At 37.1% G+C, this 22579-nt stretch overlaps 1 long non-coding RNA gene across 1 annotated transcript; it reads left to right on the forward strand.

Moving 5' to 3' along the window:
- The first annotated feature begins 2800 nt into the window (after positions 1–2800).
- LOC116351496 lies at positions 2801–8609 on the forward strand. Its single transcript, XR_004202152.1, has 3 exons — positions 2801–5929; positions 8178–8314; positions 8375–8609. It is a non-coding gene; the product is annotated as an uncharacterized LOC116351496 (long non-coding RNA).
- Positions 8610–22579: the final 13970 nt, after the last annotated feature.

The raw sequence follows: 22579 nt of genomic DNA on the forward strand, positions 1-22579 counted from the left end.
TTAACCGCAGTACACCACAAACGTTTCTTTTTTTTAAGCAATGGAATTATTTTTCAATGACATTCAAAAAAATATGTCTGACGTTAATTTTGCCATAGAAATTATTTTTGAAACACTTTTCATAACTCACAAAAAAATAACATTCGGAAGGTTTGGAGAAATTTTAACCAAAATTAAGAGTACCTCCCATGCAAAATATTCGTTTTTGAGCCAAAAATTGAAAATTTTGTATGGGAGGTACCCCTAATTTTGATTGAAATCTCTTCAAACTTTCAGAATGTTATTTTTTTGTGTAAAAAATAGACTGTGCAAAGTTTCACGTCATTAAGGTAGCATACAGGCATGGCTCCCATACGAAAATTCATTTTTTTTGTGATTTTTTCAAGGAAACTGTATTAAAAATTGATTGTATCTCAAAAATAACCTCAGATTCGGTTTTCTCGTGCCAAAAAACCCCCCAATACATATTTTTGAATGTTTAAGTCCACATTAAGTATGACTTTTGGACGAAAATTGGACTCTTTTTCATAGGTATCACTCCAGGCATGACATTTTTTCCCATCAACCAAAGTCGCTCAAAAGCTAATGATTTCTATTCCTCGGGACCCCCAATCATCCTGTAAAGTCAGATTTTGATTTAAGTTTCTACGATGAGCGCAATCTTGCTAACAAATTTTGCGTACGACGTACAACGTACGACGTACAACGTACGACGTACAGATTAACATAAACCATGCTCAAAACGGCCTGATTCGGGTTCGCTGACCTCAGAAACGTCCAGAAAACATGTTTCTGAAGTTTTCAAAATTTTGACCGATTACAATACCTTACACTATGTGTGCGGAAAAGTAAAAAGGCTCTCATGTAAAATATTCTGATGATTCAAATTAATTATTTTCTTGAAACTTTTCAATTTTTAACTTTCAAACCTTTTTCAATGTTTTTATTTTTAAAAAAATGCAAAAATTTGAAAAAATGTGTGATTTTGTTTTGGTTTTTGTTTGGTTTCCCTGTATTTTGAATGAACGGTCTAATGGACCGTAACTATACTATATTGTTTTTATTTCGAACTATACCTAGGAAGGTTAAAGTAAGCTATCGAATGGTGCCAATTGCGACTTAAAAATGTCATGTATGGGTGGCCAAATTGGCCAAAAACAAAAAACTGTCCGTCTGGCCGGACACATAACGGACATTTTTTTCGAAAAGTACTGCATTTGCCTCAAGTCAAAGATAAAAAATGTGCATACAGACCACTCAAAAATACTTCTGTTCCTCATTATGAACCATAATTTGTATAATAAAAATAACCTAAAAATCCATATTTTCATTGTATTTGAAAAATATTCAAATTCATGTGTCTTGAATCTTTAACTTGGAAAATAGCGCTTACAAAACTATTGATATCAAATAAAATAAAGAGTCTTACGGGAGTAAGACGAACTTTTCCGCATGGTGGTAGTTCATGGGGTGAATCACGTTAGTGAATACTAGAAAAACTAGTAAATCTAGTGTGAATGACGTCACAAACGAAGCCAACTTCACACCAAAGGCCATATAATTTATATGAAAAACTACTGAGAGCCAACTTCACGCACTAGAATTTTCTAGTTTTCTAGTGAAATCTTATCAAAAACTAGATGAACTAGAATTTTGTGATTATCATGCGGTAGTTGCGTATTTTATTAAGCAAGTTCAAAATAAAATTTGTTAGATTTTTCAAGCCTTTCAAGCGTAAAGTAAAGTTCGAGTAAAGTTCGAGACCAAAAAATATGTATGGGAGCCATGTCTGTATGCTACCTCAATGCCGTGAAACTTTGTACAGGTTATTTTTTTCACAAAAAAAAAAAATTTCAAACAAAATTAAGAGTACCTCCCATACAAAATAATCGTTTAACTTCCAGAATGTTATTTTTTTGTGTAAAAACTAGTCTGTGCAAAGTTTCACGTCATTAAGGTAGCATAAAGGCATGGCTCCCATACAAAAATTCAATTTTTTTGTGATTTTTTCAAGAAAACTGTATCAAAAATTGATTTTATTTCACTCAAAACTAACCTCGGATTCGGCTTTCTCGTGCCAAAAAATCCCCCAATACATATTTTTGAGTGTTTAAGTCTACATTAAGTATGACTTTTGGACGAAAATTGGACTCTTTTTCATAGGTATCCAGGCATGAAATTTTTTTCCATCAACCAAAGTCGCTCAAAATCTAATGATTTCTATTCCTCGCGACCCCCAATCATCCTGTTAAGTCAGATTTTGAATTAAGATTCTAATATGAGCGCAATCTTGCTAACAAATTTTGCGTACGACGTACGACGTACAGATTAACATAAACCATGCTCAAAACGGCCTGATTCGGGTTCTCTGACCTCAGAAACACCCAGAAAACATGTTTCTGAAGTTTTTAAAATTTTGACCGATTACAATACTTTTCACCTTACACCATATGTGCGGAAAAGTAAAGACCTCTATCGAGGTGAAGAGCGAGTGACGGAACCAAAATTTGAAACACAAAATTTCTGATATCAATTTTGTGACGAAAATAGTTGATAGATGTTTTTTCTGTGTACTGTGAATATGAACTTAATATACGTTTGTAAATTCGTAACGTTGCTTCATTGCGTCATAATGAACTCAAAGTAAAAAAAACGAAATTTCTGCAACGTTTTGAATATACAAATGTATATTAAGTTTATATTCACAGTACACAGAAAAAATATCTATCAACTATTTTCGTCACAAAATTGATCAGAAATTTTGTGTTTCAAATTTTGGTTTCGTCACTCGCTCTTCACCTCGATAGAAGTTTTTTATTTGATATGTAAATTACATAGGTATTTCCAGGCATGATACAGTGCGTTTTTTTATCTATAATGTGGAACATTTTGAATGAAACACACGATATTGAGATAAATTTTTTCATTGATGTTTTACTTAATCTCTAAGCCACTTCGCGCATAACCAATATTTTTTCCAGTCACCGTCTTTCTCGATCACACGGGCACATCTTTTGTGCATACTTTTGCTCAAATGTTCAGCATATTCGCGTTGTAAACCTTTCCACTGTGTTTTACCCCGAAGCCTTGCCTTAATAATAGCCAAAACATTTTATGTCGGATTGCAATCGGGTGACTGTGGTGATCATTTGTTCTATTCTATTTTCTCCTTTCCAAGCGGTGCAGAGACGACTTTTGTGTTTTGGATCATTATCTTCTAGTAGAAACCAATTCGAATTGCCGTTGCCATATGATATATATATAATAGATGAATAAAGTTGGTTAATCCCCACGTCGTTTGGAATGCCCGTGAATCCGGTCACTTTCCAAAACCAGCTTCACAGAAGCAACCATGAACATGGACCTTTTGCGGATGCTTTATCGTGCGAACGATCACTCTCTTTTCGGCTTTTCGGCTCTATTTTCACCAGCCAAAAGAATTACTCGTCAGTGTATATAACTTCGCTCCAATCTCTTGTTGAATTTTGCTTTGCCCAGTCAATGCGTTTTTTCTTCTGTTTTTCTGTCAAAAGGGGTATATTCATTGTACTGCGATAACGAACACCGGCGACATCTAATCCTTTCTTGATAGTAGAGCGCGAGACCTATATTTTAAGACGGCTTTAAACACTTTGGCTCAACGACATACATGTCTTTTCGTCGAACAAATTAACTATCCGCTTATCTTGCTTTGGGCTTTATCTTAACATTGGGCTGATCGTTCACATTTTTTTCCCGCTTATACTTCTTGATCCAGTGCTGGACGAACCCTGGTGACTTATGAAGGTATTTTGCGACCTTCGCCTGCGGCCATTGTGGCCCTTTTGGTTGTTAATGCAAAAATACTGCTTCAAATCGTGAATGAAAATGTTCGGAATTCATGTTTCGGTTGCTCAAAAAACACTGTACTGATCTGACAGTTGTCGAAACTTAAACGCGTAATAGCTTAGGGTCTCATCAGGCAACACCAAAAGTACTTTTTGAATATTCAAAAATTTCGGTGCTACTTTGTCACATTATAGATAAAAAAACGCACTGTATATAGTTATGCAAAATATACATATTTCATATGTATGTTGGTACTGTGTTACTTGGGAGACTGCCGTCCCCCTGATAAGTGTGTACAGAATAACTCGTCAATAACGGAATCCAGCGGGACCAAACAATCCACTTTTCGCAGTGTTTCCGCTATATAGTGGTTCACCATTCGCAGGTTTTCGGCCAGGCAACAAAAACCTATCCGCTATTGGGTTATTTGAATTTTCAAAATTCAATTTTTTACTCTAAAAACTCTAGCAAATAAAAAAGAACTTACATCCGTAAGTCTAACTTTTCCGCACTGTTTGGTAGTGCAGTAGTAATTCAATAATTACCGAATTCTAATGTCTAAGACCAGTCAAGTTTTTTGGCCAATTTATAAATTATTGACGTTTAAATAATTCAAAATATGTGTGTTGGACGAGGATAAAAAATCAGCAAAAATGTGAATGAAATGGAGCGAAAAAAAAACATTAATTGTATCTCAATCTCATTGCAAAGGCGTAGTTTGAAAAAAGATATTTCATCAAAATTGATGGGGCGAAAAGCCTAGCGAAAAGCACATCAAGAGTGAATAAGCTACTGGCCAAGGATCCTTTACAGGGACCTGGCACTCTTATTTAACAGGATGGGAATTACACTGTGGCGGAAGGAGCCAAGCTTCTCCTAGACACACACTTCCCGGAAAATATTTCAAATAGAAATTGGGTTTAGGAGGGATTAATTATCCGAACTCCAGAACCGTTGAACACGATTCAGGACATACTTTTTGTAAGTAATCTCATATCTCCGAGACGAACAGAATGGGCCATCTTCTCATTTGATCCATTCAAATCGCCAGGATTGGATAAGATATATCCAGTTCTTATACAACAACCATGGGGTACTATAGGGGACATCATTGTATCCATATACAGAGCTTCAGTTCTTCTGGAGTATGTTCCAATACCATGGCAGAAGGCGAAAGTGACTTTCATACCTAAAATAGGTAAAGATGACCATACGTCACCAAAATCATTCAGGCCGATAAGTCTATCATCATTCCTCATCAGGCCGATAAGTCTATCATTGAAGGAACTGGAAAGACTTTCAATGGCATCACCCCTTTTTCTCTAACACGTCAGGATTTTCCACAATTTTCCTAGAGAGTTTTCCGGAAAACCAAAATTGGCTTTTTATACTCTAGTAACATTTTGAATTCATGCAATATTCCAGAGGGATGACCTATCAGCCGTTGTACTACGGTTCAAGTATAGTAAAGTCACACGAAACAACTTATGAAATTATCGAAAGGTGAAATCGGAGTTGTTATTGGCCTTTTGACAGGGTTAACTATCATTTGTGAAATCTACGAGGGCATGTGAAACAAAATCTAAAGTCCTTGCCTAAATCTTATTTTTTAATAACTACTTATTGGTGTGCATTAGACACACAAACGGGTGTCTTGCAATAGGTTAAAAAGCCTGAGCAACGAGAAACTTTGGATATTACTGAAAAGTAGACCCATCATCCCCGTTCAAATCCAATAATCCAAATCTCAATCTAGTCGCAAATGCGTTGTTGTCATACATGCTCTTGTTAAATGAATAATGAATTCTCGGTTGCCGCCTAGAAATTTTGCTCTACTCGGGGTAAGCGCTGTTCGCTATTTAGAGGTAATTTTGTATGTTAGAGATTTCCTCTATTCGCAGGTTCCGTTATTTACAGGTTATTCTGTATAGAACGTCTCATCCAATTTAAGATCAATGGCTTGTCCGAAATGATTTTGGCGAAATGACTATGAGAAAACCGAAATTATTAACACCATTTTAAATAGCAGCCTTCGGAAAATGCCCATGTAAAAAAATGACGTTATATTTATCATTGGAAAGATAATTAAGAGTAGGATCCGGTGGGTAAAAAGTATAAATATTCGAAAAAATGTACCTTTGAATTGGTAAAACTCGGCGGAAAATGGAATTTTATACCTCTACACTGTCAAAGATCACCTTAATATTATTGGAAGTATAAATTAAAACGTAAGGATTTTTCACGGAAATTGGGCATTTATTTGAATTTTCAATTACCATTTACATTCAAATTGGGAAATGAATTGAAATTCATTTCAATTGCGAGAAGTTGCAGAGATTGATGCCTTATACGGCATTTGTACATAGCTAACGTCAAAAGTGAGGTTAATATTTAAATGCTCACATTCAACAACAACGGTTGCTGTGTCAATAAGTTTAAAAGAAACTCGCGGCAATGAAAACAATTTCAATTTTAATTTTTTTAATTTGTTTATCAATATTCCAATTTTAAATATATATATATACATTTTAATTTACATTCAAAATGCTATTATAAATGCCAAAAAAATTCAAAACAATCGAAAATAGTAATATGGGAGCCAACTAGAATCTCTGCAACTTCACGCAATTGAAATGAATTTAAATGAATTTCAATTCATTTCCCAATTTGAATGTAAATGGTAATTGAAAATTCAATTCAATGAATCGAAAAAAAATAAATTGAAAATTTCAATTTACATTAACTAATGGTAATTGATTTTCAAATAAATGAATTGTAAAAAGTAATCATTATTTCAAACACTGATTCCGTGCCAAAAGAATGGTTGTTGTTTTGAACGCAACCACGAACCGACCCAATTTGCGATTTCCCCCGAAGATATGAAGCGTTTGCCTGTCAATTCGTTTTGCATCGTTTGAAACAAGTAGTAATCAGAAGGAGCAATGTCTGGTGAATACGGCGGGTGGGTTAGAACTTCCCATCCTATTGTCGACAAGTATTGTTTGACGACATTTGCAATATGTGGCCGAGCATTGTCATGTTGAAGAATTAACCGGTTGTGTTTTCCCCTCCATTCTTTCCGATCTTTGTCTAATGCTCACTTCAATCGCATCAGTTGTAGTCGATAGCGATCTCCTGTGACTGTTTCACCCGGTTCCAGCAGCTCATAATACACGATACCCTTTTGATCCCACCAAACACAGAGCGTTACCTTCCGGCAATGAATATCTTGCTTTGATTGCGATGGTCCTGGTTCGCCGCGTCGAACGTATGATTTTTTTCGCTTTGGGTTATCGTAGTGGATCCACTTTTCATCGCCCGTAACAATTCGATCCAAAAATGACTTGCTTTTTTGTCTTGCGAGCAGCATTTCACAAAAGGTAAAACGCCTTTCAACATCTCTCGGTTTCAATTCGTGCGGTAACTAGTTTTCAAATTTTTGGATGAACCCTAATGCTTTTAAACATTGTGAAATGGTTGCTTGAGTTACTCCCAATGATTTAGCGAGTTCTTCTTGCCTTTGGCATGGATCTTCATCGAGTAACAATTCCAATTCTTCATCTTCAAATTTTCTCAGCTGGCCTGGACGCTCTTTGTCTCCCGTGTCAAAATCACCACTTCTGAATCTTCTAAACCATTTTTCACATACACTTATTGAAATTGAATATTTGGGATACGTTTCCGACAACAAACGATGACATTCAGAAGCACTTTTCTTTTGATTAAAGTACAAAAGCATTGCTTCCCGCAAATGCTGTTTTGTTGGAACGTAATTCGACATTTTAATCGTAATAAAACTTGTGTGTGCAGAATTGTTTTCACATGACAGATAGAATTTAGTAGATTTTTTGACACTCTTTAAGATACAACAGCTTTCACTGCCCAAACAATTGCATGTGTGATAGATATGAAGTTAGATACGAATCCTTACGTTTTAATTTATACTTCCAATATTTTAAAATCATACAAACATCTTTATAGGACATGGGGTCAATCACGAAATTCTAGTGCATCTAGTTTTTGATAAGATTTCACTAGAAAACTAGAAAATTCTAGTGCGTGAAGTTGGCTCTCAGTAGTTTTTCATATAAATTATATGGCCTTTGGTGTGAAGTTGGCTTCGTTTGTGACGTCATTCTTCGCACTAGATTTACTAGTTTTTCTAGTATTCACTAGCGTGATTCGCCCTATGTTATAGGATATATATCATCGGATTCAAATCTATTTTAAGTTAACTACAAAACTTATTCTCTCTCACAATATTTAGGACACACTTTCTGACTGTGATTCACACCTTATATTTGATATATCTACGATTATTATATTTACCAATTGATTTTATTTTCAAGAAAATGGACATTATCCCATTTGGAACGAGACTTGTGAGTTTATTGTAAAAAACCCATACTTTGCTTTTCTTCGATTCGAAGTTCAAGATGAAGATATATTCGGCGAGCCAAACTTCATTGGACAAGCTGTTTATCCGGTACATGGTTTTGTATATAGCTTCGTTTTTTTTAAAACTTATTTCAGTTTTTTATTTCAGTTAAATTGCATTCGAACTGGTTTACGCAGTATACCTCTAAAAAACAAATTTAGTGAAGAGTTTGATCTTGCTTCTTTACTTGTTCAATTCCAGATAAATAACGTCGATAAAGAAAAAAACTGAAAACTTATTATAATACATTTTGAAATTCATAAAAAATACATGAAATAATGTTATACTTTATTTAATAAAAAACTGCACTGCACAGCGTGTCTGGTGGTTCATATAAACACTATTCAATTCTTTGTTCGACGGCTTTAATTTTTATATTTCAGTCAACTTATTATCGCCATTTTTTGATGTTTTGCAATAAATATCGTTGAAAGTAGTAAGCAAGTAATTAATCATCATTTAAAGCAAGCGGGGTCAACGTATATGAGATTGGAAACTTTTTTATGCGAACGCAGCTAACCTAACATTATTTCGAATTAGATCGAAAAACTTAATATAATTCTGGAGCATTGAAACGAAAAAGTAAAAAAAACCACAACAATAGCACGGCCACAGCCACACAGAGCTGTACTGTGAGTGCTGATATGTATGTACATACACATATACACTTTCTTCATTCTTCCATTTCATTGTTATACGTATCTCACTGGTCAACAGATCTACGTTATCGTTCAACAAATATTTGTGTCATGTTGTTTTTGTTGTTTTTTTCCTCTTTTCGATTCAATTTATTGTAACTAAATTGAGTTCAACTATGGAATAAGGGATGGCACAGATGAGAAGGATTCGCATTTTGTCTCTTTATAGTGCTCACCGCTTGATTTAAAATGAGCCACTTGGTATAGTAGGAAGGAGTAATGTGTTACACGTACTTACTAAGACTTATAAAAAGTTCAAAAATAAGAGCTATAAATATCCACAAAAATTGACTTTTATTGTTCCTTTTTACTTTTCCGCACACACCTAGTTTGTAAAGGAAAAGTATTGGGCACATCTTTAGTTTAGGGAGCACATTAATTGGAGCGATGTTTTGTTTCTTTTTTGTATGTTATGAGTAGTTGAGAGTCTGGTCATGTGTTATCTGTGGTGCGATTTTAGATTTTTTATTTTATAAAAAAAATTTGTTCAGGAACAGCGTTCCTTCGCCTTGGTGGTTTATTCAAAATAATTTAAATAAATACAATATAATTTGAAAGAGATAAATAATAAATAATTATTATTATATAATAATATAAAAAGATTTCATTTATGTTTACAATTCATCTAGTTTCTTTCAAATATTTCTCAATTCTCAGCTTTACCGTCGATAAATTTACTTCTAAATCAATCAAATTAGTATCACAATTTGGTATTTTCTTTGTATACTAATCATTGAATGTAATAAGCATAAAATTAATTGGTTCGTATTTTATGTAATTGTTTCCTCTAACTGGAATATGAAAAAGCGGTATTGCACGGGTATTATGTGCTGAATTGTAATAATTTAAACTGTGTGATATATGAGTTGACTTTATATCTCCGCTAATAATTTTGAAGATGAAAGACACTTGCGCCATCTTGCGTCTTTCCTCCAGCGTAATCATTTGTAGAAACAGCAGTCTTTGCTCATATTTTGGAAGTCTATAGCCATCCCAGTTCATTCTCCTTAGCGCATAAAGTAAAAATTGTTTTTGTATTGACTCTATTCTTTTGTACATATTGTCGTAGTGTGGATTCCATATTTCCGATCCATATTCGATGATTGGTAATACAAATGTAAAATAAAGGCGTTTAATTGTCCATAAATCGACGAAATCCTTGCTGTAGAACTTTAACCAAGCCAGTCTTGATTTGGCTTTAGCCGTGACATGCTCAATGTGTGATTTGAAATTCATTTGCACATCAAGCAACACTCCCAAGTCCCTTATTATAAAGACTCTTTCTATGTGAACGCCGCCTATGTTGTATTTGTATTCATATTGCAGTGATCCCCGATGATATGATATGATCTTTGTTTTGTTGACATTTACTTTTAATAAATTGCGTCTATAATAATCCGCTACACGATCCAAGTCATTTTGAAGATTAATGCAGTCATCTGTTGAGGTGATACATTTTGAAATTTTTGTATCATCAGCGAATGAAAGTATGGTAGAATTGGTCACGAAGAAAGGTAGATCAATTACAAACATGATGAACAATGGGATATCCTTGACTCGTCCCAGAAGTAACTTTGATTGGGTCGGATTTGATATCTGCAATCTTTACAATTTGTCTGCGACCAGACAAGTAAGATTTGATCCATTTTAACAGCTGTTCATTCAATCCCATGATTTCAAGTTTTTGAATAAGTAAATTTAAGTTATCCGAGTCAAAGGCCTTGGCTATGTCTAAATAGATGGCGTCTGTTTGATGTCTTCTTCCCATGTTAATAATCGTTTTTGAAGTAAATTCTACTAAATTTGTTATCGTTGACCTGTTTTTGATGAATCCTTGCTGACTTTCGTGTACTATGTTCATTGTGTATCATTTCAAATATAGATTGAGATGGTCTGTGACGATCGAATCAAGAATTTTTGACGTAATGCACTGTAAAGCAACACCGCGATAATTTTAAACGTTGTTTCTATCGCCGTTCTTGTAAATTGGTCTGACAAATGATGTTCTCCATAACTGCGGTACAGTGGCAGTTTCAAGTGATTCCTTTAATAGTGTTGATATTGGCTCTTGTAATGAAATCGAACAATGCTTGATGAATTTGTTTGGAATTTCATCAGGACCATAGACAAGATCATCTGGCAGCATGCTTATATGTTGACCTACAAGCTCCTCGGTTATTTCGATCATTGATATTTCAGCACAAATATCACGTATTTTTTCTATTTCCGAGCTGTCATATCGCAGATCACCTTCTAAAGGACTTTAAGCGGTGCCAAAGTGATTTGCAAAAAAACTAGCAATTGTTAATTGATCGCTTGCTTTTTCATTCAAATAAGTCATCTCATGTGGTGGATCTTCACTTTTCCCTTTTTTGAAATTCACGTGCTTGAAAAATTTCTTTGGATAATCATCTATCTGTTTCTCCATCTCTATTCTGTAATCTCTGAGTGTGTAGAGCCTTTTTTTATTTTGATGTGCTTTGCTGACTTTGTTCTTCAATTCAACCAATGATTTGTTAAACCACATCTGATGATTGTTGTCTTCAACTGGACATGAGTTTCTATTGTTGACCTAATAATTGCATAAAAATTATCCAGTCTAAACTCTAATGAATTTGTATCAAAAACATTATCCCAATCAACATTAAGAAGCGACTCATTTATTCGTTTATAGTCAGCGTTGTTGAAATCTCGATATGTAACATCTGTATAGAAAATATTGAGACTAAATTCAGGCGTTTATTGCGCTACATAAACAAAATCTAAAATGTCAACCAATGCACATAGGACACTTAACGGGACTCCTACTCCACTGTCAAACACAATTTGCACAAAAATTTTCATTCGCAATGACGCACAAATTGGATTTACGAAAAAGTGTCTCAAATGGTTTTGGACAGCTAAGTTCAAAACAAATTCTGCATGTGTCCAAAGATGAACTAATCTTACTTCGAAGCATGTATCGTGTTTCATGGACTTAGTATGAAGATGAGGATTCTAGAGAATGCAAAAAGTACGGTCGTATTCCCAATTTAAATGCTCAAACCCTTCAAAATTGTCATCAAGTACTGAAAACCGGGTTGGTCAAGCAAAAATTCATTTTTGGTGATTTTTATGGTTACAGCACATCCAAATTTGAACCAAAACAATAGATTTAGACACGATCATTAGGAATCAGCAAAATAAGTTACGCAAAAATTGCAAAGGGTGTCAAAAATTGGGTGTTTACTTCACGTACCGCATGTTACTCTGAAAAATTCATCATTTTGGATGGTGAAACATTCATCTGCAAATTGAGCCACGAATCAAATGCAAATGGTTTCTTTTGCATTGATTATGTTAGGGCACTACTATATAAGGCTAGAGAAGTCGACAAACCGAACTTTGATAAAGGGGTGTTTGTATGGTAGGATCTTCTTTGGAAGGTGTCTTAGAAATTCGAAAATTTAGTGCTGAAATGTAAGGTTACTTATATACTTGTTTCTCTTAAAGTATTTCGGCAATTTCATTTATTAAATTCATTTATTTTTCAAATATTCTTGATTTTATTTATACGTAAACATTAAAAATTTCAGGATGTCGGATTCAAACGACAAAATGGGTCGCAAGGGGGGCGAGCATAACGCTCAAACTTCAAAATCGACCAAATCCAAACCGAAGAATAAACCCGATATGGGCCAGGCACTTCCAGCCTCAAGCCAAACGATGGCCACCAACTACCAGGCTCGTCCACAAGGCCCTGGGGGTTCGGGCCGTGCCACGAAGGGCGCAGGGCAGGATGTATCAGGCCCTAAAGGTCACTCTTCTCTTTCTTCTCTATCCTCTTTCTCAAAGTCTTTGGGCAATCAGGGTGGAGGTCATTCTCATCGCCCCACTTCAAAGGCCTCTAGCACCATGGTTCGCCCTGGGGTTTCGGGTCAGAAGGATGCAGGGCGAGGAATGTCCAAAACTGGTAGTACTTTCCAGTCATCATCTTCATCGGTGGCCACCAGCACTTCGGCTAACAAACCTGAGGGCTCGGGCAGTGCCTCGAATGATGGATGGCAGGAAAGGTCTGCTACGCAAATCCGCCGTGATCGTCGCATTCGGCTCAAAATGAAGGAGAGAAGTTCATCTTCTGGTGTCACACCAGATCAATCTCGATCCCTCTCTTCTGGTAGTGGCCGAGTTGGGGATACCGCTCAAGGGTTATCAACTGCCGGGCCCTCCAGAAATGTTTCTCCAAAAGACCCCGCCCTGCTGACGGAACACCTCCTGATGCCTTGATGAACAAGCGATTGGACACGAAGGACACGCCAGAGACTGAGGGAGCGGTGGATAAACCCACCTACGCTCAGACTCTGACAAAATCACTGTTGGATATGGCGGTGGCCCATATGCCCGAGCCAGATTCTACGTCCCAATTATCTCAAGAGGAATACGACAAGATATTTGGGGCACTAAATGATCTGTGTTTCGAAGATATGAGAGCTGGTCTACCACTTCCGACTTTCTCAAAAACAATCCGTCACCAAGGTGTTCTAAGAGCATTCTGTGTCGACATGGAATCTCGAACATGGCTAGAGGGCGTGGTTGACAGATTGAAATCTGTTGTTGGCTTACCCCTAGTGGTATTGCAATTCAACAAACTGCCACGCCCTCCTTTGTTCGCAGGTTTCTTCCCGCATTCAAAGGAACATGGAGCAGACATTGTGCGTTACCTGCAAGTGGTCAACCCTTGTCTGCAACAAGTCCAATTCAAGTGTGTCCACCGGACAGTCATTCCAAAGGGCACACAATTATTACTCAGCGTCAAGCCTTCTGATAAGACCATTCTCTTGAGCAATGGCCCGGACTTTAGATTCGGAATGGGTACGGCTCACATCCGTGAACGTATCTTCAAAAAGAAGAAGAAGGTAGGCCCTACTCAACACACAGGGCCACCCGACGCAGAGGAATCGGAGTTCCGTACCTCAGAATTTGAATCAGATCTAAATGAGGATCTGAAAAACATCAATTTCGACGGGGATACTGAACTTGGTGATGATGACGTCGAAAAGATGTCTGACACCCAGATTGACGAAAATCTTCAGGGAGATGACACCTTAGAAAACGACGACCAAAACATCACAGTTGTTGAAATGTCTGAGGCCGGGGAAGATAGCATGGGCGGCACGAATGGGCTAGAGAATTCTGGCCCCTCATCTGCCCTAGTCGAAACCTCGGCCGAGTCTCAAGGAGGTCCAGTTACCTCTAATGATCCGGATGCGGCCCCGGTAGCTGGTGACATATAACCAGCAAACCAGAGCCCACCTCTTCACTCTCTTTGAACTGAAATCAGATTAATGATGTCTCATCTAAATCAAAATGACAGTTCTTCTTCTAACGCTGTTTCTACTGCCACCATTCCAACTCAGTTGAATGCGTCGGCATGGATATGCGTAAAGATAAGCGGTGCACAGAGAGCACTACGAATCCAAATGACGTACGCGTACTGATTCATACTTTAATATGTCACACAGAGTACGACCATAAATACTCGCCTCATTGAAATACTTATTTTTTATGTAAATTCATGTAAATAATATTTACAACACATTTTCCAAATTTTTATTTAAATTGATATTTTTTACTAATTTCTTTTAATCATATTTAATACTTGTGTATAAAATATGAACAAATATGAATTTCCGTATAGAGCAGATATGATTACTCCTAAATTGCACATAATATTTATACATGCATCGATTGTTCATGTGTATTTTAGGAGTAATATCTCAATGTGCTACGGGCAGAACAAATATGATAAAAAATGTGCTGTACGTAGAACATTTTTGCATTGAATGGTAAAGACATTATTCCTAAAACAAATTGCAATGATGTCCACAGAACGAATGGTGAAAAAAACTATATTATAAGACACATAAAATGACTCAAAATAAAAACAAGCATTATTCAATAAATATTAAAAATTAATGCAATTCAGGAGTAACCCGAAAAACATAACGTAATACATAACCTTGAAATTGAATGATACTTTGTTTTCACACATTGGGTGTATCGATTAATTTTAAAGGATTTTTGTGTGAAAAGATACATTCATTTAAAAACAACTGTACAATATTTTTTAACCAATGTATTGCCCATCGTTGGCTATAAATTCCGCCCATCTTCTTGGTAGCTTGTCGATTCCGCGTCGAAAGAATTCCTCATCTTTTCCAGCTATCCATTCATCGACCCATTTTCGCACTCCTTCAGGATTTCGAAACGATATCTCAGACAAGCCCATTTGCATCGAACGGAATAAGTGATAATCAGAAGGAGCAAGGTCTGGAGAGTACGCGGGTTGATCAAGCCGATCCCATCCGAAGTCTTCTACCTTTTTTTTAACGATGGCTGCACGATGTGGCCTTGCATTGTCATCATGAAACATAACTTTGTCTTGTTTAGACGCTATCCGTGGCCGTTTATTCTTCAATGCATGTTCCATTTTGATTAAATGCATTCGGTAGCGATCACCTGTAACCGTTTCACCAGGTTTTAGCAGCTCATAATAGATGACACCTTTCTGATCCCACCAAATACACAGCATAACCTTCTGGCAATGAATATCTCGTTTTGACTGCGATGGTCCTGGTTGGCCCGGATCAACATACGCTGCTTTACGTTTGGGGTTATCGTAATAGACCCACTTTTCATCGCCAGTGACAATTCGACTCAAAAAACTATGTTTTTTGTGCTTGGCAAGATTTTGTTTGCATGCTGTGATTCGTGCTCTCAATTGATTTTCATTCAGTAGATGTGGCACCCATTTTCCCAACTTTCGGATCTTTCCCATTGCTTGCAAACGTTCACAAATGGTTGATTGAGTGACATTTAACTCTAATGCTAGTTCCTTTTGCGTTTGACATGCATTTTCATCGAGTAATGCTTGCAATTCTGCATCTTCGAACTTTTTTGGCTGACCTGGCCGTTCTTTGTCTTCCATGTCGAAATTACCACTTTTAAAGCGTCGAAACCTATACTCACATGTTGAAATCGATGGAGTATGGTCGGAACCATAAGTTTCCAACAATAATCGATGGCTCTCAGCGGCACTTTTCTTCGAATTAAAGAAGAATAGTAAAACTTCCCGCAAATGCTGTTTTTTTGGCACGTATGATGACATGATTCTAACTTAGAATTTCTAAGCGAAAAAAATTGTGTTGTTTACACTTTGACAAGATAACACATTCTGGAAAGTAATGTCAAATGATGTGGCTTTCACGTGAATATAGTTACAGTATGGTCCGATGCGTTATGATACAAGTTACGACATCTATTATCAATCCTTTAAAATTAATCGATACACCCAATATGTGCAATTTAGGAGTAATCACATCTGTTCATTGAAATTCAATTATGGATTAATTGAAAATTTAAATGAGTTCATATTTTAAAGACAAGTAATAAATATAATAAATTAGAATTGATAAAAAATAATTTTCAATATAAATACAATAAATGTGTTGTAAATACTATTTTCATGAATTTACAAAAAATAGATATTTCACTTTACGCTGTAAGTAACAGGGCTACTTTGGAGTAACGCTATAAGTAAAAGTGATGTACGCGTAGTCGAGAAGAAGAAGAAGACATAAAACTACGTCTGTGCACCGCTTATGCGCAAAGCAAATTAACTTGCATCATAGTAAAGCTGCGTCTGCACTTTTGTGTAAGAACATTTACGAAATGCAAACAAAAAACCAGGACACAATTTATTTGTGTCAAGAGCCCTGGGTTGTAAATAACAAAATATGTGGCTTTGACACAGACAAAATAAAATTGATGTACCTAAATAATTCCAATCTTCCAGTCCGCTCATGTATAGTGGCTTCTAAGGGACTGAATGTAGCATTGTTACCTCAATTCAGCTCTAGAGATCTAACTTCAGTAAAAATAAAGACTGAAGAAAATTCTTATACTATATTAAGCTCATTCTATCTAAAGAACCCCTCAATTGAGGAGGTTCCAGGAGAGAAATTCAGAGCTTTGAATAGATTGATAATGGGAGGTGACGCAAACGCTCACCATACGGTTTGGGGTAGCACTGACACTAACCGAAGGGGTGAGTTTCTTCTTGAATATATTGCCACTACAGAGTTGGTAATCCTAAACAAAGGCATTTCGCCTACTTTTGTCACGAGAAACAGAGCCGAAGTGTTGGACATTACACTCGCTTCTCAATCAATATCACATCTTGTGATTGACTGGCATGTTTCAAAGGAAGATAGCTTCTCAGACCATCGTGAGATCTGCTTCAAGTTGTTATACGCTGGCAAAAAACCACAAAAATTCAGAAACCCAAGAAGCACTGATTGGGCTAGACTCACAAGGAGGGTTTCAAGGGCCGCCCAAAACCTCAGAACGATGTGCACAGATCTCTCTTCAAAAGAGCGACTTGACCAAACGGCTGAGAGTTTTGAGGAGGTAATGAAATCAGCCTATCATCAGTCATGCCCAGAACGGGTATTCAAAAATAAAACTAACAACTGGTGGAATTCTGACCTAGCAAGACTACGTAGGGAATCAAGAAGGCTGCTGAGAATATTCTTAGCCCGGAAGGATACACCTCAAGGTCCTGCCTGCCATGAAATCTGGCAAAGGAGCAGAAATAAATACGCCAGAGAAATCCTCATTGCAAAGAGAGAATCTGAAAAGAGATTCTTCAACCGCATCGAAGGTGCGAAAAGCACATCAAGAGTGCATAAGCTCTTAGCCAAGGACCCCTCACAGGGACCAGGCATACTTGTAAAACAGACTGCTAGACACACACTTCCCTGATAACATCCCAACGGGAACTCAGGTTCAATTGGACTTACAACCCCTAACACCTGAACCTATAAATACAATCAATAACATAAAATCTATAGACAATCTCATAACTGCAAGTCGCACGGAATGGGCCATTTTCTCTTTTGACCCTTTCAAATCGCCAGGCTTGGATGAGATATATCCATGTCTTTTACAAAAGTCATGGGATTTAATTCGGGACATCATTGTTTCCATCTACAAGGCCTCAGTTTTACTGGGCCATATTCCCGCCTCATGGCAAAAAGTTAAAGTGACTTTCATTCCAAAAATTGGCAAAGATGACTATACTTCACCAAAATCCTTCAGACCAATTAGTCTGTCATCGTTCCTTCTAAAGGGACTTGAAAGACTAATTGAACGGCAGCTCCGGGAGGAAATAGAATCCTCCGGACATTTGCACAAAAGCCAACATGCTTTTCAGCAAGGTCGTTCTACTGAAACAGCTCTCCATGAAATTGTTTCAACGGCTGAGAAGACATTCTCAGACAAGGAATACATGATCACGACATTTATGGACATTGAAGGAGCATTTGACAATGTCTCATTTGATGCCATAAATAATAGTGTGGCAGAAAGCACCACAAATCCTCATATCCAGAAATGGATAAAATCCATGATAGAGAACAGAAGCATAACATTTCGAATGAATGGGGAGGTTGTGGTTATACGGGCGACAAGGGGCACTCCACAAGGAGGGGTCCTGTCTCCACTCTTATGGATTTTAGTCATGAATGGCCTCCTTAAAAAGCTACACGAGAACAGGTTTCATTCGGTTGGCTATGCTGATGACCTCAGTATCATATGTAGGGGAAAATTCTTGAGCACCATCTCGGACAGAGTGCAATCAGCTGTGAGGCTGGTTGGGGCTTGGTGTCAAGAGGTTGGGCTCAGAGTAAACCCTAACAAATCAGAACTCATAATCTTCACCAAAAACAGAAAGTTACAAGGTTTCAAAAATCCTATCATTTTCGGTAGAGAAATAGAAAGGAAAAACTGTGTAAAAAATCTTGGACTCATGTTAGATCACAAACTCAACTGGCAACCACACATTGAGTACAGGGTCTCAAAATGTTTAAGAGTCTTCTGGTGCTGTAGATCTGCGATAGGTAAGACCTGGGGTCTATCCCCTAAGAGTCTACTATGGCTGTTCACAGCGGTAATCAAACCAATGCTTGCATATGGAGCATTCATATGGTGGAGAGGTACAAAAACAGCCACCGCAAGAAAAAAACTCAATCATTTACAAAGAGTTTCATGCATGTGTGTGACGGGAGCCATGAGCACCACACCACAAGTAGCACTTGATGTCCTCTTGGGCTTACCAAAGCTCGAAGATTTCATTGAGTCTGAGGCGATGAAAACAGCTTTCAGACTAAGACCAAACATCAAAACAGATAAATTTGTACAGAAATCACACACAGAGGCACTTACAAACTTATTCGAAATCGATGGGATCCTTGAGGCACCATCTGATAAACTCAAGAAGCCTGTATACAACTTCAATAGGAACTTTGAGGTCTTCATAACTGAGGATCTTAATGATTTCTTTCATCACAACAGGTGGGCGCATTCATCCTTCTTCATCGGACGGATCTGTCAGGGAAACGGGTAGTGGATGTGGGTTTTACTGTGTGAATGAAGATAATACAGTCTCTATTCCCCTGGGACTAAATACAACAGTCAAACAGGCGGAAATATCAGCAATTTATCATTGTGCACGTAAGATTCTTGAAGGGTAGAGGGAAATGTGGCCATTTTCACAGATAGCCTTGGAGCCGTAAAGGAACTCCAAAGTTTCACAAGAGGTAGTGGCCTTTTCTTGGAAAGCTATACTGTACTTCAGAGAATCGCTGAAACAAATCCACTAAGGGTGGTATGGATCAAAGCACATTCAAACATCAGAGGACATGACCTGGCAGACGGGGCAGCAAAAATAGCTGCACAAGAGACAGTCTATGGACCAGAACCGATCTTGCCAGTGGAATATTCACGAGTCAGAAACAGCTTAGCTTTTCGGCTTAAAACTCGTAGCCTTCAAAATTGGCGAATAATATACACATGTGAGCAAACAAAATATTTTGTTAGGGCTCCATGTTCCCAACTCACAAGACACCTTCTGGGACTCACCAAAGGTTAGCTTAGAATAATCATCGGTCTCCTAACAGGACATGCAAGGGTAAACTACCATTTAAGTTCCCTGCGCCTTAGGACTGTAGGCTATGTGGTAGAGAAATGGAAACTACTTCTCACCTCATATGCAGATGTTCACTACTAAACAATCCAAGGGGTGAACTTGACGGAAGCATGGTGCATCCACAAACAAATAAACCCAACATTTTTGACATATTAAACTTCTACAAAAGGGCATGTGAATCAAATCCAAGCCTGAAGCATATCTTCTAACAACAATTGATTCGTGTACATTTGTACACAGGCGGGCGTCTTGCAATAGGTTAAAAAACCTGAGCAACGAGAACTAAGGATTTTACTGAAAAGTTGACCTAGTATACTCCCTGCATAAATCCAATAATCCAAGGTTAAACCTCCATTACTTGCTCCATAATCAACCAATTATTGTTGAAATCGATTGAATTCATTGAGAACTATCTGATTAAAGACAAAATTGTGCTTTGCAAGAAGAAAAAACCACAATAATGGCTCACTTCTTAAAAAATAGCATTTCCATGAAAAGAAGACCATCTTTTTAACTTCACAAAAAGACACTAAATTAATTATTTTTAGTCTGTTTTTGGATGTATGTTATAGGCGAAGGTCCAAAATACTTGAAACGAGCAACAAATGGTTAGAAGATTTGAGAGAAAGTTGAAAGAAATCGACAAATCAGTTGTCCAGATCATGATTTTGAAGGTTTTGACGCATACTGAGAAAAATAGAAGACAATGGTCCATTCAGTGTAAAGTGAATGTGCTATTCGATAGCCTATAAATAAAGGTTTATACCAATAAAAAAGAATTTAATGTTGTGTGTTTTTTGTTCAAACGGCGGACGTCTGAATTTAGTCTCAATATTTTCTATACAGATGTTATGTATTGTTTCAGTTGTCTTTATGATTGGCTTGTTATATCGTATACTAATACGTAGGTTGCTCCATAATTTTTTTTAAAATGGTACTTATAGTGTTGCCCGATGTAAACCATTGTCATATTCGTAAAGTTTGATGTTTTGGTATGTATTCGTGCCCTGAACCTTTTGTCGTACGAACGCTATTTGTATTGTTTACAGTGACTGGTAAGCTGCGACTCAACAAAAAAATGAATTTTACACGTGAAGATTTTCGTAAAATGATTTACTACGATTTTCGAAGTAAATTATCTCAACAACAGTGTTTCGATCGACTTCATTTGGCCTTTGGCAATGAAGCACCAACCCTTCAGACAATTTATAACTGGTACCGAGAATTCCGTTGCGGTCGTAGTTCGCTCAAAGACGAGTTTCATACAGGTCGTCCAAAATCGGCTGTTGTGCCACAAAACATCGATGCTGTCAGAAAACTGATTATGGAAGATCGTCATGTGACCTACCGTGAGATTGAGGCATCTTTGGGCATTTCATCCCACAGCATACATACAATTTTGCATGAACATTTAGCCGTAAAAAAGATTTGCTCTCGTTGGATCCCACATAAATTGACCGATGAACAAAAAATGGCTCGTGTGAGTTGGTGTAAAGAAATGCTCAAGAAATTCAATCGTGGTGCTTCAAAAGACGTTAATAAAATCGTCACTGGTGACGAATCGTGGATATATGCCTATGAGCCCGAAACGAAACAGCAGTCGACTGTATGGGTCTTCCAAAATGAAGATAACCCAACGAAAGTTGTTCGAGCAAGAAGCACTTCGAAGCGAATGGTCGCCTGTTTTTTCGGGAGAAGTGGTCATGTGGCAACCGTTCCACTAGAGGATCGTAAGACCGTCAATTCTGATTGGTATACCACCATTTGTTTGCCCGAAGTGTTTGGTGAAATAAGAAAAAACAACCACCGTCGCAAAATAATTCTTCATCACGATAATGCGAGCTCTCACACATCTTTTCAAACTACTCGATTTTTGACCGGTCAAAACATCGAACTGATGGGTCATCCACCGTACAGTCCTGACCTGGCACCCAATGACTTTTTTTTGTTCCCAAGCGTGAAGAAAAAACTACGTGGTCAACGATTTTCGACACCAGAAGAAGCAGTTGAAGCGTTCAAAACACACGTTTTGGAGATATCAGTTTCGGAGTGGCACGAATGCTATGACAAATGGTTTCATCGAATGCAAAAGTGTATCGATCATCTCGGGGAATATTTTGAAAAACAATAAAACCATTTTCGACAAAAAACAACTGTGTTATATATGTTTTTAAAAAAAATTATGGAGCAACCCTCGTAGCATTATGATGCTTTTCAAAATTCAACAAATGAAAGTCGCTAATGGTGCTTTGAAGCAACTCAGCATCATTTGTCCAGATTAAATCAAGCATACGATCATTTTGGTTGTAGTTCTTGTTAATCTGGTGAAGTCCCAGTTTATAGCAAGTATCCAGCACTATCTTCTCTTTTTCACTGGCTGCATTGATAGCAATTGCAATGTCTGGGTCCTCATTTTCATCAACAAACCAAATCAATTTCGGCAGATTAAAGTCTCCGGACAAATTGAAAACATTATTTGTATTCAATTTCGATGCGACTTCTTTCAAGGCATACATGTTGTTTTCATACACCTTGAGTGTTGAATCAGGTCGAATATATAATTCAACCAAAAAGATGTTCCTTTTCATG

Source organism: Contarinia nasturtii, unplaced genomic scaffold (assembly GCF_009176525.2).
Source record: "Contarinia nasturtii isolate CC-2019 unplaced genomic scaffold, AAFC_CNas_1.1 Cnas_scaffold_5577, whole genome shotgun sequence".
In the NCBI taxonomy this organism is placed as follows: domain Eukaryota; kingdom Metazoa; phylum Arthropoda; class Insecta; order Diptera; family Cecidomyiidae; genus Contarinia; species Contarinia nasturtii.